Source organism: Onychostoma macrolepis, chromosome 03 (genome assembly GCF_012432095.1).
Source record: "Onychostoma macrolepis isolate SWU-2019 chromosome 03, ASM1243209v1, whole genome shotgun sequence".
NCBI lineage: Eukaryota > Metazoa > Chordata > Actinopteri > Cypriniformes > Cyprinidae > Onychostoma > Onychostoma macrolepis.
The window spans coordinates 51,874,887-51,890,078 of NC_081157.1; positions in this window are offsets into that span (position 1 = coordinate 51,874,887).

Here is a 15,192-nt window from a genome sequence, read left to right on the forward strand (position 1 = left end):
ACATTAAGACTCCACCCATTACAGTAGCGGCCATTTTGAAAAGTACAGTATTCTGTCTTTTCGCTACTCCTCCTTCAAAATTGATCCAATTCTTCCCAAAATTGGCTCAGATGATCTTTGGACTGAGCCGCACAGAAATGACTGAACAGATTTTTTATTCATGTTTGTTCAAAAGTTATGATGTTGTGAACTTAACGAGGTTGACCCATAATTGGTTCAGAGGCTGTATCTCGGCCAAACTTTGATCAATCGAAACGAAACTTGGTACGCATCATCAACACCATGATCTGAGGGTCCATGCCAAAGTTGGGAATAGCGCCACCTATGGGTCGTGACATACCAAAATTCACATTTTCGCTTATAACTTTTGAACAGTCAGTCAGAAAAATATAATATTTATGTCTATGGATTCCTTGGGTCATGCCGATTCTGACGTTGTCTCATTTGTCATTTTCCATTAATGTACGTATCAGCCATATTGAATTAAATGAAAAACAGTTTTATTGCTACTCCTCCTTCAAAATCTGTCCAATTCTTCCCAAACTTGGCTCAGATGATCTTTGGACTGAGCAGCACAGAAATGACTGAACAGATTTTTGATATTCACTACCGTTCGAGAAATTCCTCTGGAAAGTTGACTGTGCCCGTGTTTGTCGCCTTTTGCTCGTAAGCTTATCATGCTAATAAGTTACGGGCTAACCAGTTACCATACTATTTAATGCGACTCTTCAGCTATCAAGTTAACCATAAGCTGCGTTACAATTAAATTAACTTTGCATATTACGCTGGTTAAAATGCTAAAGCACTATATTGGGGAGCTCATTCTCACATCTAAACCTTTCCTCTGCAGCCCAGTAAAAGTGCTTCAACTGAGTGGCGCGCTCTGCTAAGCCGCTGTTTCGTGAACCGTTGGGTCGTGGGTTTGAATCCGTGTCACACATGTCCAGACCAGCATATTTGCTGTGGCAAGAAATTATGCTGAAGTTGCTTCTTTTCCAGATGTTGTGCTTTTCAAAGTATGATCTCATCTAAGCTTATTAAATAGTACATATCTATATACAAAATCTTAATTTTGAGTTGAGTCACTTGAATTATGGAGCTTCAGAATCTGTGTAAATCAAAAGGCCATAGCTCTGAAGATTCTATACAAATTCAATGTGTAGCAAGTCACTTACGAAAATTAACTCACAAACCCTAATTCTAGAAAAATGAAACTTAGTACACCTGATTAAGCTCTTCGTGCTGAACACATTCAATAGCTTACATTAAGACTCCACCCATTACAGTAGCGGCCATTTTGAAAAGTACAGTATTCTGTCTTTTCGCTACTCCTCCTTCAAAATTGATCCAATTCTTCCCAAAATTGGCTCAGATGATCTTTGGACTGAGCAGCACAGAAATGACTGAACAGATTTTTTTTTATTCATGTTTGTTCAAAAGTTATGATGTTGTGAACTTAACGAGGTCGACCCAAAATTGGTTCAGAGGCTGTATCTCGGCCAAACTTTGATCAATCGAAACTAAACTTGGTTTGCTTCATCAACACCATGATCTGAGGGTCCATGCCAAAGTTGGGAATAGCGCCACCTATGGGTCGTGACATACCAAAAATTCACATTTTCGCTTATAACTTTTGAACAGTCAGTCAGAAAAATATAATATTTATGTCTATGGATTCCTTGGGTCATGCCGATTCTGACGTTGTCTCATTTGTCATTTTCCATTAATGTACGTATCAGCCATATTGAATTAAATGAAAAACAGTTTTATTGTTACTCCTCCTTCAAAATCTGTCCAATTCTTCCCAAACTTGGCTCAGATGATCTTCGGACTGAGCTGCACAGAAATGACTGAACAGATTTTTGATATTCACTACCGTTCCCAAGAAATTCCTCTGGAAAGTTGACTGTGCCCGTGTTTGTCGTCTTTTGCTCGTAAGCTTATCATGCTAATAAGTTACAGGCTAACCAGTTACCATACTATTTAATGCGACTCTTCAGCTATCAAGTTAACCATAAGCTGCGTTACAATTAAATTAACTTTGCATATTACGCTGGTTAAAATGCTAAAGCACTATATTGGGGAGCTCATTCTCACATCTAAACCTTTCCTCTGCAGCCCAGTAAAAGTGCTTCAACTGAGTGGCGCGCTCTGCTAAGCCGCTGTTTCGTGAACCGTTGGGTCGTGGGTTTGAATCCGGTGTCACACATGTCCAGACCAGCATATTTGCTGTGGCAAGAAATGATGCTGAAGTTGCTTCTTTTCCAGATGTTGTGCTTTTCAAAGTATGATCTCATCTAAGCTTATTAAATAGTACATATCTATATACAAAATCTTAATTTTGAGTTGAGTCACTTGAATTATGGAGCTTCAGAATCTGTGTAAATCAAAAGGCCATAGCTCTGAAGATTCTATACAAATTCAATGTGTAGCAAGTCACTTACGAAAATTAACTCACAAACCCCTAATTCTAGAAAAATGAAACTTAGTACACCTGATTAAGCTCTTCGTGCTGAACACATTCAATAGCTTACATTAAGACTCCACCCATTACAGTAGCGGCCATTTTGAAAAGTACAGTATTCTGTCTTTTCGCTACTCCTCCTTCAAAATTGATCCAATTCTTCCCAAAATTGGCTCAGATGATCTTTGGACTGAGCCGCACAGAAATGACTGAACAGATTTTTTTTATTCATGTTTGTTCAAAAGTTATGATGTTGTGAACTTAACGAGGTCGACCCAAAATTGGTTCAGAGGCTGTATCTCGGCCAAACTTTGATCAATCGAAACAAAACTTGGTACGCATCATCAACACCATGATCTGAGGGTCCATGCCAAAGTTGGGAATAGCGCCACCTATGGGTCGTGACATACCAAAAATTCACATTTTCGCTATAACTTTTGAACAGTCAGTCAGAAAAATATAATATTTATGTCTATGGATTCCTTGGGTCATGCCGATTCTGGCGTTGTCTCATTTGTCATGTTCCATTAATGTACGTATCAGCCATATTGAATTAAATGAAAAACATTTTTATTGCTACTCCTCCTTCAAAATCTGTCCAATTCTTCCCAAACTTGGCTCAGATGATCTTTGGACTGAGCAGCACAGAAATGACTGAACAGATTTTTGATATTCACTACCGTTCGAGAAATTCCTCTGGAAAGTTGACTGTGCCCGTGTTTGTCGTCTTTTGCTCGTAAGCTTATCATGCTAATAAGTTACGGGCTAACCAGTTACCATACTATTTAATGCGACTCTTCAGCTATCAAGTTAACCATAAGCTGCGTTACAATTAAATTAACTTTGCATATTACGCTGGTTAAAATGCTAAAGCACTATATTGGGGAGCTCATTCTCACATCTAAACCTTTCCTCTGCAGCCCAGTAAAAGTGCTTCAACTGAGTGGCGCGCTCTGCTAAGCCGCTGTTTCGTGAACAGTTGGGTCGTGGGTTTGAATCCGTGTCACACATGTCCAGACCAGCATATTTGCTGTGGCAAGAAATGATGCTGAAGTTGCTTCTTTTCCAGATGTTGTGCTTTTCAAAGTATCATCTCATCTAAGCTTATTAAATAGTACATATCTATATACAAAATCTTAATTTTGAGTTGAGTCACTTGAATTATGGAGCTTCAGAATCTGTGTAAATCAAAAGGCCATAGCTCTGAAGATTCTATACAAATTCAATGTGTAGCAAGTCACTTACGAAAATTAACTCACAAACCCCTAATTCTAGAAAAATGAAACTTAGTACACCTGATTAAGCTCTTCGTGCTGAACACATTCAATAGCTTACATTAAGACTCCACCCATTACAGTAGCGGCCATTTTGAAAAGTACAGTATTCTGTCTTTTCGCTACTACTCCTTCAAAATTGATCCAATTCTTCCCAAAATTGGCTCAGATGATCTTTGGACTGAGCCGCACAGAAATGACTGAACAGATTTGTTTTATTCATGTTTGTTCAAAAGTTATGATGTTGTGAACTTAACGAGGTCGACCCAAAATTGGTTCAGAGGCTGTATCTCGGCCAAACTTTGATCAATCGAAACGAAACTTGGTATGCATCATCAACACCATGATCTGAGGGTCCATGCCAAAGTTGGGAATAGCGCCACCTATGGGTCGTGACATACCAAAAATTCACATTTTCGCGTATAACTTTTGAACAGTCAGTCAGAAAAATATATTTATAATATATAATTCCTTGGGTCATGCCGATTCTGACGTTGTCTCATTTGTCATTTTCCATTAATGTACGTATCAGCCATATTGAATTAAATGAAAAACAGTTTTATTGCTACTCCTCCTTCAAAATCTGTCCAATTCTTCCCAAACTTGGCTCAGATGATCTTCGGACTGAGCTGCACAGAAATGACTGAACAGATTTTTGATATTCACTACCGTTCCCAAGAAATTCCTCTGGAAAGTTGACTGTGCCCGTGTTTGTCGTCTTTTGCTCGTAAGCTTATCATGCTAATAAGTTACAGGCTAACCAGTTACCATACTATTTAATGCGACTCTTCAGCTATCAAGTTAACCATAAGCTGCGTTACAATTAAATTAACTTTGCATATTACGCTGGTTAAAATGCTAAAGCACTATATTGGGGAGCTCATTCTCACACCTTAACCTCTCCTCAGCAACCTATTGAACGTGAAGTGACCGAGTGGCGCGCTCTGCTAAGCCGCTGTTTCGTGAACCGTTGGGTCGTGGGTTTGAATCCGGTGTCACACATGTCCAGACCAGCATATTTGCTGTGGCAAGAAATGATGCTGAAGTTGCTTCTTTTCCAGATGTTGTGCTTTTCAAAGTATCATCTCATCTAAGCTTATTAAATAGTACATATCTATATACAAAATCTTAATTTTGAGTTGAGTCACTTGAATTATGGAGCTTCAGAATCTGTGTAAATCAAAGGCCATAGCTCTGAAGATTCTATACAAATTCAATGTGTAGCAAGTCCCTTACGAAAATTAACCATGGTTTTACTATAGTAAAACTGTAGTTAACCATGACTGTAGTAACCGTGGTTTTTTGGTGCAAACCATGGTTCTGATACCATGGTTTTACTACAGTTATATAAACCATAGTTTATTTTGCAATTATGGTTTTCTACCAAAACTATAGATAAATCATGATTACTGCAGTAAAACCATGATTAATTTCGTAGTTGCTATGGTTTTACTACAAACACCATAGTTAAACCATGGTTACTACAAAAAAACAAACAAAAAAAAAACATGGTTAATTTTCATAAGGGGTGTTTAACCGTGGAAACCGTGCGCAACGTTTAAAAACATCCGAATAAAGTCCCAACTTTCAAACAGGCCAAAAACAGCCCAAACGGGCTTGGCCCCGGTAATCGCTGCTAGCAGCTATATTTATTATTATTATTATTATTATTTTCGTCCAATGGGAGTCTATGGCAGCCCTATGAAGGGAACATAGGAAAATTATGAAAATTGGCACAGTTGTAGAGATGGACATGAATAGTGATCTGACCAACTTTGGGGTCTCTAGGACCAACTCTATAGCGCCACCACCAGTTCAAAAATTCAACATTGAAATGGTAATAACTCCTAAACCCCTTGTTCTAGAAAAATTAAACTTAGTACATCTGATTACTCTCTTGGTGCTGATCACATTCAATAGCTTACATTAAGACTCCACCCATTACAGTAGCGGCCATTTTGAAAAGTACAGTATTCTCTCTTTTCGCTACTCCTCCTTCAAAATTGATCCAATTCTTCTGAAAATTTGCTCAGATAATCTTTGGACAGAGCTGAACAGAAATGATTGAACAGAATTTTTTAACAACTAGTGAAAAAAAAGTTATGATATTGTGAACGTAACAAGGTTGACCCAAAATTGATTCAGATTCTGTATCTCGGCCAAACTTTTATCAATCGAAACGAAACTTGCAACGCTTCATCAACACCATGATCTGAGGGTCCATGCCAAAGTTGGGAACAGCGCCACCTATGGGTCATGAGTTACCAAAATTGCACATATATGCTTATTTCGTCCTATTAGTTTGTTTTGTTGGTCGTGAATAGTCATCTGACCAACTTTGGTGTCTCTAGAACCGACTCTATAGCGCCACCACCAGTTCAAAAATTCAACATTGAAATGGTAATAACTCCTGAACCATTTGTTCTACTGAAATGAAACTAAGTACACCTGATTAAGTTATTCGTGCTGAACACATTCAATAGCTTACATTAAGACTCCACCCATTACAGTAGCGGCCATTTTGAAAAGTACAGTATTCTGTATTTTTGCTACTCCTCCTTCAAAATTGATCCAATTCTTCCCAAAATTGGCTCAGTTGATCGCTGGCCTGAGCCGCACAGAAATGACTGAACAGATTTTTTTAATTCATCTTTGTTCAAAAGTTATGATGTTGTGAAGTTAACGAGGTTGACCCATAATTGGTTCAGAGGCTGTATCTCGGCCAAACTTTGATCAATTGAAACGAAACTTGAAACACTTCATCAACACCATGATATGAGGGTCCATGCCAAAGTTGGGACCAGCACCACCTATGGGTCGTGAGTTACCAAAAATGCACATATATGCTTATATTGTCCTATTTGTTTGTTTTGTTGGTCGTGAATAATGATCTGACCAACTTTAGGGTCTCTAGAACCAACTCTATAGTGCCACCATCAGTTCAAAAATTCAACATTGAAATGGTAATAACTCCTGAACCCCTTGTTCTAGAAAAATTAAACTTAGTACACCTGATTAAGCTCTTCGTGCTGAACACATTCAATAGCTTACATTAAGACTCCACCCATTACAGTAGCGGCCATTTTGAAAAGTACAGTATTCTGTCTTTTCACTACTCCTCCTTCAAAATTAATCCAATTCTTCCCAAAATTGGCTCAGATGATCTTTGGACTGAGCCGCACAGAAATGACTGAACAGATTTTTTTTATTCATCTTTGTTCAAAAGATATGATGTTGTGAACTTGATGAAGTCAACCCATAATTAATTCAGAGGCTGTATCTCGGCCAAACTTTGATCAATCGAAATGAATCTTGGTATGATCCATCAACACCATGATCTGAGGGTCCATGCCAAAGTTGGGAACAGCGCCACCTATGGGTTGTGAGTTACCATTTATAACGTTCTATTAGTTTGTAGTGATGGTCGTGAATAGTCATCTGACCAACTTTGGGGTCTCTAGAACCAACTCTATAGCGCCACCACCAGTTCAAAAATTCAACATTGAAATGGTTATAACTTCTGAACCCCTTGTTCTACTGAAATAAAACTTAGTACAGCTGATTGCCCTCTTCACGCTGATCACATTCAATAGCTTACATTAAGACTCCACCCATTACCGTACCGGCCATTTTGAAAGGTATAGTATTCTGTCTTTTCGCTTCTCCTCCTTCAAAATTAATCCAATTCTTCCCAAAATTGGCTCAGACGATCTTTGGATTGAGCCGCACAGAAATGACTGAACAGATTTTTTTTATTCATCGTTGTTCAAAAGTTATGATGTTGTGAACTTGATGAAGTCAACCCAGAATTAATTCAGAGGCTGTATCTCGGCCAAACTTTGATCAATCGAAATGAAACTTGGTACGCTTCATCAACACCATGATCTGAGGGTCCATGCCAAAGTTGGGAACAGCGCCACCTATGGGTCGTGAGTTACCAAAAATTCACATTTTTGCTTATAATGTTCTATTAGTTTTTTGTGATGGTCATGAATAGTCATCTGACCAACTTTGGGGTCTCTAGATCCAACTCTATAGCGCCACCACCAGTTCAAAAATTCAACATTTAAATGGTAATAACTCCTGAACCCCTTGTTCTACTGAAATAAAACTTAGTACAGCTGATTACACTCTCCACGCTGATCACATTCAATAGCTTACATTAAGACTCCACCCATTACAGAAGCGGCCATTTTGAAAGGTATAGAATTCTGTCTTTTCGCTACTCCTCCTTCAAAATTGATCCAATTCTTCCCAAAATTGACTCAGATGATCTTTGGACTGAGCCGCACAGAAATGATTGAATAGATTTTTTTTTTAACTTCTTTGTTCAAAAGTTATGATGTTGTGAACTTAATGAGGTTGACCCAAATTGGTTCAGAGGCTGTATCTCAGCCAAACTTTGATTAATCGAAACGAAACTTGGTACGCTTCATCAACACCATGATCTGAGGGTCCATGCCAAAGTTGGGAACAGCGCCACCTATGGGTCTTGAGATACCAAAAATGCATAATTTTGTTAATATCTTTTGAAAGCATTGTTCAAATTTAGTTATTTTTATGTTCTTTCGTTCCCTGTGATATACCAATTCTGACGGTGTCTCATTTGTCATTTTCCATGAATGTGCCTGTCAGCCATATTGAAGTAAATGTAAAATTGTTTTTTCGCAACTTCTCCTTCAAATTTTGACCAATGTTGTCCAAAATGTAATCAAATGATCTGCAGACCGAGCCGCACAAGAATGACTGAACAGATTTTTGATATTCACTACCATTCCCGAGAAACACCTCTCGGAAGATGACAGTGCCTGTGCTTGTTGTCTTATGCTAGTAATCTTAACATTCACAATTACAATACTGTTTAATGTGACTCTTCAGCTATAGAGTTAACCATAAGCTGGGTTACAATTAACAAGGCAAGGCAAGGCAAGGCTAGGCGAGGCGAGGCGAGGTAAGACTAAGAAAACTAACAGGCTCTGTAGGGCAGCGATAATGCATACAATACTCGGCCATGACGGAAGGAAAGTCCAGGGCTGAAATAGAGTGTGTGATTAGTGAGAACTGTATGTGCAATCAGTGCAATTGTAATATGTGATGGTTGTGTGATCTGTGCGATGGATGATGGTGAGTGAGTGACCTCTGGTGGCGAGCGAATGGAAGTACAGACCAGATTCGTGACAGTTACGCTGGTTAAAATGCTAAAGAACTCTTTAGTCTGCTCATTCTCACACCTTAACCTCTCAACAGCAGGCTGTTAAACATGTGTCAACCGAGTGGCGCACTCTGCTAAGCCACTGTCCCCGAATCTTTGAGGTCGTGGTTTCGAATCCAGGGTGGCACACACCCAGACCGCAAGAAGTACTGTGTCCAGAAGCGGTGTGAACGCTGCTTTTGTTTTCCGGACGTCGGATCTTCCGTGCGCGTTCGTCTTGAATCAGAAACGTGCGTTTGTTCATTCTCGTCTGAACTTCTGTTCGTTTTTGAACTTCTGTACTTCCGAACCTCTCTGCTTTTTCAACGTACGTTCTGTTTCTGCCGTTTTTCTTCTTCCCGCTCTGCGCCGCGCTACGGCCCGTTCGCGGGCTTGGCCCCGGTAATCGCTGCTTGCAGCTATATTTTTAGGGGCCAAGCCCAGAATGGGCTGTAGTTAGGGGCCAAGCCCAGAATGGGCTGTAGCCCCTATTGTAATTGTATGTTTTATTATTATTAGGGGCCAAGATCAGAATGGGCTGTAGCCCCTATTGTAATTGTATGTTTTATTATTATTATTATTATTATTATTATTATTATTTTCGTCCAATTGGAGTCTATGGCAGCCCTATGAAGGGAACTTAGGAAAATTATGAAAATTGGCACAATTATAGAGATGGCTATGAATAGTGATCTGACCAAATTTGGGGTCTCTAGATCCAACTCTATAGCGCCACCACCAGTTCAAAAATTCAACATTGAAATGGTAATAACTCCTAAACCCCTTGTTCTAGAAAAATGAAACTTAGTACATCTGATTACTCTCTTTGTGCTGATCACATTCAATAGCTTACATTAAGACTCCACCCATTACAGTAGCGGCCATTTTGAAAAGTACAGTATTCTTTCTTTTCGCTACTCCTCCTTCAAAATTGATCCAATTCTTCCCAAAATTGGCTCAGTTGATCTTTGGACTGAGCCGCACAGAAATGACCGAACAGAATTTTTTAAGAACTAATGAAAAAAAAAGTTATGATATTGTGAACGTAACAAGGTTAACCCAAAATTGGTTCAGAGGCTGTATCTCGGCCAAACTTTGATCAATTGAAACGAAACTTGAAACGCTTCATCAACACCATGATCTGAGGGTCAATGCCAACGTTGGGAACAGCGCCACCTATGGGTCGTGAGTTACCAAAAATTCACATTTTTGCTTATTTCGTCCTATTAGTTTGTTTTGTTGGTCGTGAATAGTCATCTGACCAACTTTGGGGTCTTTAGAACCGACTCTATAGCGCCACCACCAGTTCAAAAATTCAACATTGAAATGGTAATAACTCCTGAACCCCTTGTTCTACTGAAATAAAGCTTAGTACAGCTGATTGCGCTCTTCACGCTGATCACATTCAATAGCTTACATTAAGACTCCACCCATTACAGTAGCGGCCATTTTGAAAAGTACAGTATTCTTTCTTTTCGCTACTACTCTTTCAAAATTGATCCAATTCTTCTGAAAATTTGCTCAGATGATCTTTGGACTGAGCTGAACAGAAATGATTGAACAGAATTTTTTAAGAACTAATGAAAAAAAAAGTTATGATATTGTGAACGTAACAAGGTTGACCCAAAATTGGTTCAGAATTAGTGGAAAAAAAAGTTATGATATTGTGAACGTAATGAGGTTGACCCAAAATTGGTCCAGAGGCTGTATCTTGGCCAAACTTTGATCAATTGAAACGAAACTTGAAACACTTCATCAACACCATGATCTGAGGGACCATGCTAAAGTTGGGAACAGCGCCACCTATGGGTCGTGAGTTACCAAAAATTCACATTTTTTGCTTATATCGTCCTATTAGTTTGTTGTTATGGTCGTGAATAGTCTTCTGACCAACTTTGGGGTCTTTAGAACCAACTCTATAGCGCCACCACCAGTTCAAAAATTCAACATTGAAATGGTAATAACTGCTGAACCCCTTGTTCTAGAAAAATGAAACTTAGTACACCTGATTAAGCTCTTCGTGCTGAACACATTCCATAGCTTACATTAAGACTCCACCCATTACAGTAGCGGCCATTTTGAAAAGTACAGTATTCTGTCTTTTCGCTACTCCTTCAAAATTGATCCAATTCTTCCCAAAATTGGCTCAGATGATCTTTGGACTGAGCCGCACAGAAATGACTGAGCAGATTTTTTTATTCATCTTTGTTCAAAAGTTATGATGTTGTGAACTTGATGAAGTCAACCCATAATTAATTCAGAGGCTGTATCTCGGCCAAACTTTGATCAATCGAAATTAATCTTGGTATGATCCATCAACACCATGATCTGAGGGTCCATGCCAAAGTTGGGAACAGCGCCACCTATGGGTCATGAGATACCAAAAATTCACATTTTCATTTATAACGTTCTATTAGTTTGCAGTGATGGCCGTGAATAGTGATCTGACCAACTTTGGGGTCTCTAGAACCAACTCTATAGTGCCACCAGCAGTTCAAAAATTCTCATTCTCACACCTTAACCTGTAACACAGTAAGCTATCACACCACAGCGACCGAGTGGCGCAATCTGCTAAGCCACTGGCCCCGAGCCTGTCAGGTCAAGGGTTCGAATCCAGAGTGGACCGTGCCCTGACCCCAAGAGGTCCTGTGGCCAGAAGCGGTGCGGAAGGTGCTTTTGTTCCAGACGTCGTATCTTCCGTCCCCATTTGTCTTGAATCAGAAACGTGCGTTTGTTCGTTCTCGTCTGAACTTCTGTTCATTTTTGAACTTCTGTACTTCCGAACCTATCTGCTTTTCAACGCACGTTCTGTTTCTGCTGTTTTTCTTCTTCCTGCTCTGCGCCGCGCTACAGCCCATTCAAGGGCTTGGCCCCGCTAAACGCTGCTTGCAGCTATATTTTATATATATATATATATATATATATATATATATATATGGTGGTGGGCCACCAGGACCAAAAAATGCCAGGGCCGATTTTTTTGTCCCAGTCCAGCCCTGATTAATATAATAACCTAGGCTACTAACCGTCTTTTAATATATAGGCGTATAGCCTATTCCGCGCTCGAGCACACATATAAAACTTGCAATGGCAAAAGTAGGCTAATGATTATGAATATGTTGGGGGAAAGGGAAAAGAAAACATTTTAATTATTTGTTAATAAACTAGTGATTTCTCAGTCAGTGTCGGCTGAAAAGATAAAGTTGCCGAATGCGACGCTGCACTCGCCATCTCCACCTCCACATGAACTTTAATAAAGAAATGCACCTTTTCGTTCCGACTATGTAATTAGAGATGTTATATATTTTTACAGGCTATATCAGCCCAGTCTGTTCTGTAATGTTAGTAATACACAGTCTTGGTGTTTTTTGCACATTAATCTGACAGTAAATGTGGCACACCCAGTTTTTCTGATGCACACCCAGATACTCTTTTCTGGCTACGTTCCTGCTGCGAATGGATAGTATGCACATTAAGACGCAGGGAAAGTCTCCTTTCTGCACAGACTAAACACGTTTACCTCACATTCCTGCTGCGCTCAAACTTAATTACGCAAAATAATCCATGCACGACACCAAAAAGCAAATAATAGATAAGAAAGAGAAGAAAAAGAGGACTCACCCTCACCGTCCAGCTCTCAGTCTCTCGCGCATGCGCACACCGAGTGATCGTCTCGAGCGCCTCCAGGCGGCTGGACTCAGTATAGGTCACAAGCCCCGCCCCCTCCATCTAATCTAATGAGACGCAGACAAACTAAATAATTACATTACACTCCCAATATTTGTTTCCAAAGATGGGTTTTGACTTTGTATGTATTTATCACGCTGATGTAAGTTCAAGTGTTTGTTTGTTAAATAAGTTTGATTTTAGTTATTGCATAAAAAAGTACAGTAATACAACATACATATATAGAGGATCACAGTGTTTACAATCAGTTACATTCATAATAGCATAAAAAGAAAAAAAAGAAAGAAGGGGAAAAAACTACAGGGGATAACTTACAAGACATTTCCATTAGAAAAGGATTAAAAAATATATATATACACCCTTTTTGCTTTTTTATTTCTTAGATCTTTTAAGGCTTCAACGTAATGTTTAAGTTCAGTTTTAAATAATGTGTATTCAAATAATACTTCCTCCATGCTCAGACACTTTAGAGCTCTGCATGAGACTGCACAGCCTGTGGCCAACCCTGTACACACACAACGTACTCAAAGTGTATTAATATGACATTTACCTATGACTTGTATTTGTAATAAAAAATGCTCTTCCCTTCAGGTTCTCGAAAACAGGTGATTGATGAGGCACTGGTGAATATGATCATCAAAGACTCTCAGCTGTTTTCACTGGTGGAGGATGAAGGCTTCAGGGGTCTCATCCATGCTCTGGATCCTATATGTACTGCCAAGCAAGCAGGTGTGTGTAGAAATATTCAGAGCCCAATTTAACAATTTACACTGGATAATATTTTAATGACTTTCTTTTAAATTTATTTTATTGTCGCACATTTAGGCCTTGAAGAAAATGTTGGGACTCAAAATACGAAGAAGCCAAGATCAAGGCAAAGGCTGAAATGGAAAATGTCAAGGCTGTGTCTTTAACTTAAGATATGTGGACATCACATAACATGGACGCTTACTTGGCCAGAGAGAGTGTTCTCAAAGGCAGGGGAAGTATTGTGCAAGAGGAGAAATAGGCTCTGCCCTAACAGTGTCAAAAAAATTATATTTCGCAATAAAAAAAAACAGTAAAATAGCCCCTTTTTGTTTCTTCTTCACCCAGTTACACAAGCACATTTAATAACCACATAATCCATGGATTCTTTGAAGTTGCATTAGTCTCCTATACCAGATGAAGAATTAATAAAGACAATGTTATTACTATACAGATAGTTTTAAGTCAATTACATGTCATATATAGGTCTATTAGTTATAATAATTCAGCAATTTCCCACTTACCGTGGCACCCACAACATGCTTAAACAGTATTTTATTGTAATATGTTGACTAACATTGACTCATATTACCATGAATTAACACATTAATGGTACATAAAAATATTATCAGCATATGATTTTTATTTGTGCACTACAGAGTAATATTACATCAATGAGGTGGGTGTTTCATCCAGTGAAGCTTCATCCCAGATACAGCTGTTGTACATTTTAGGATCCACTAAATGGCACTGTAATCGATACTCCGAGACTTCAAATCTTTTCTCGATCCAGTTTGTTAGAGGAAACACTCATACGCTGTAAAAAAAACAAAAAAACAGTTGAGCCAACTTAAAATTTTAAGGCAACCAGCTTCAGCAGATTTTTGAGTTCTCTCAACTTGTTGTTTTAAGTTTAAAAACAACAAAAGTTGAGACAATTAAAAAATCACCTACAAAAATAAATTGATAAAACTCAAAAATTGGCTGAAGCTGGTTTCCTTAAAATTTTAAGTTGGCTCAACTTTTTTTTTTACAGTGTAGGTTCATGAGGCTTCATTTCGCCATCCCTACGTGGGAGAATCGTGATCTCTATTTGAGACAAAGAAATGGTGATTCTCAATTTATCCAGAATCATGCAGCTCTAATACGAGACGTGAAAGGAGTGGCATATATACACACACACAGACAAGTCTTCTCTTTGTTGAAACAGAAGCAATGTATTAAGCGTACACAGCAAATTTTAAAGAGTGGATTTAACTCCCTCAGAGTTAAAATTAACACGTGCCCAGAGTACATATGGGAATCACTGGTAAAGTGTTAAATTAACACTTTTGAAAGAGTTAACATTATTAACACTCTGACAGTGTTAACTAACCAAATCTTAAAGTGTAAAGTTTTTAACACCACAATGGATGATCAGAACACCAAAATTGGTGTTGAAAGTTAACTTGGAGACACTTTTGAACCTTGTCATCACTTCGCCAACTTGCAAGCAAAATTCACTGAGGTTTACATTATAGTTTCAACAGTTACCAACTATTAGTGTTACCATCCCAATAAACAGACCATAAAGTGTTGCAATGAATACATTTTATTATTTTTCCTTTAACAGGGCTTCACATTAAATTTGCCCAGGGACAGGGCACTCAAAATACCCTGTACAATGACCTTGTTCAACATTCAAATTCATAAAATAAAGCTCATACCTGCTGACTGCAGTCTTTATGATGCAGTTGTCTGGTACAATATAAAACAGTAAGCATAAAACATAGGAACATCAAAGAGCTTCATGTATAACATTCTTCATGGTTTCATATAACATTTGACAA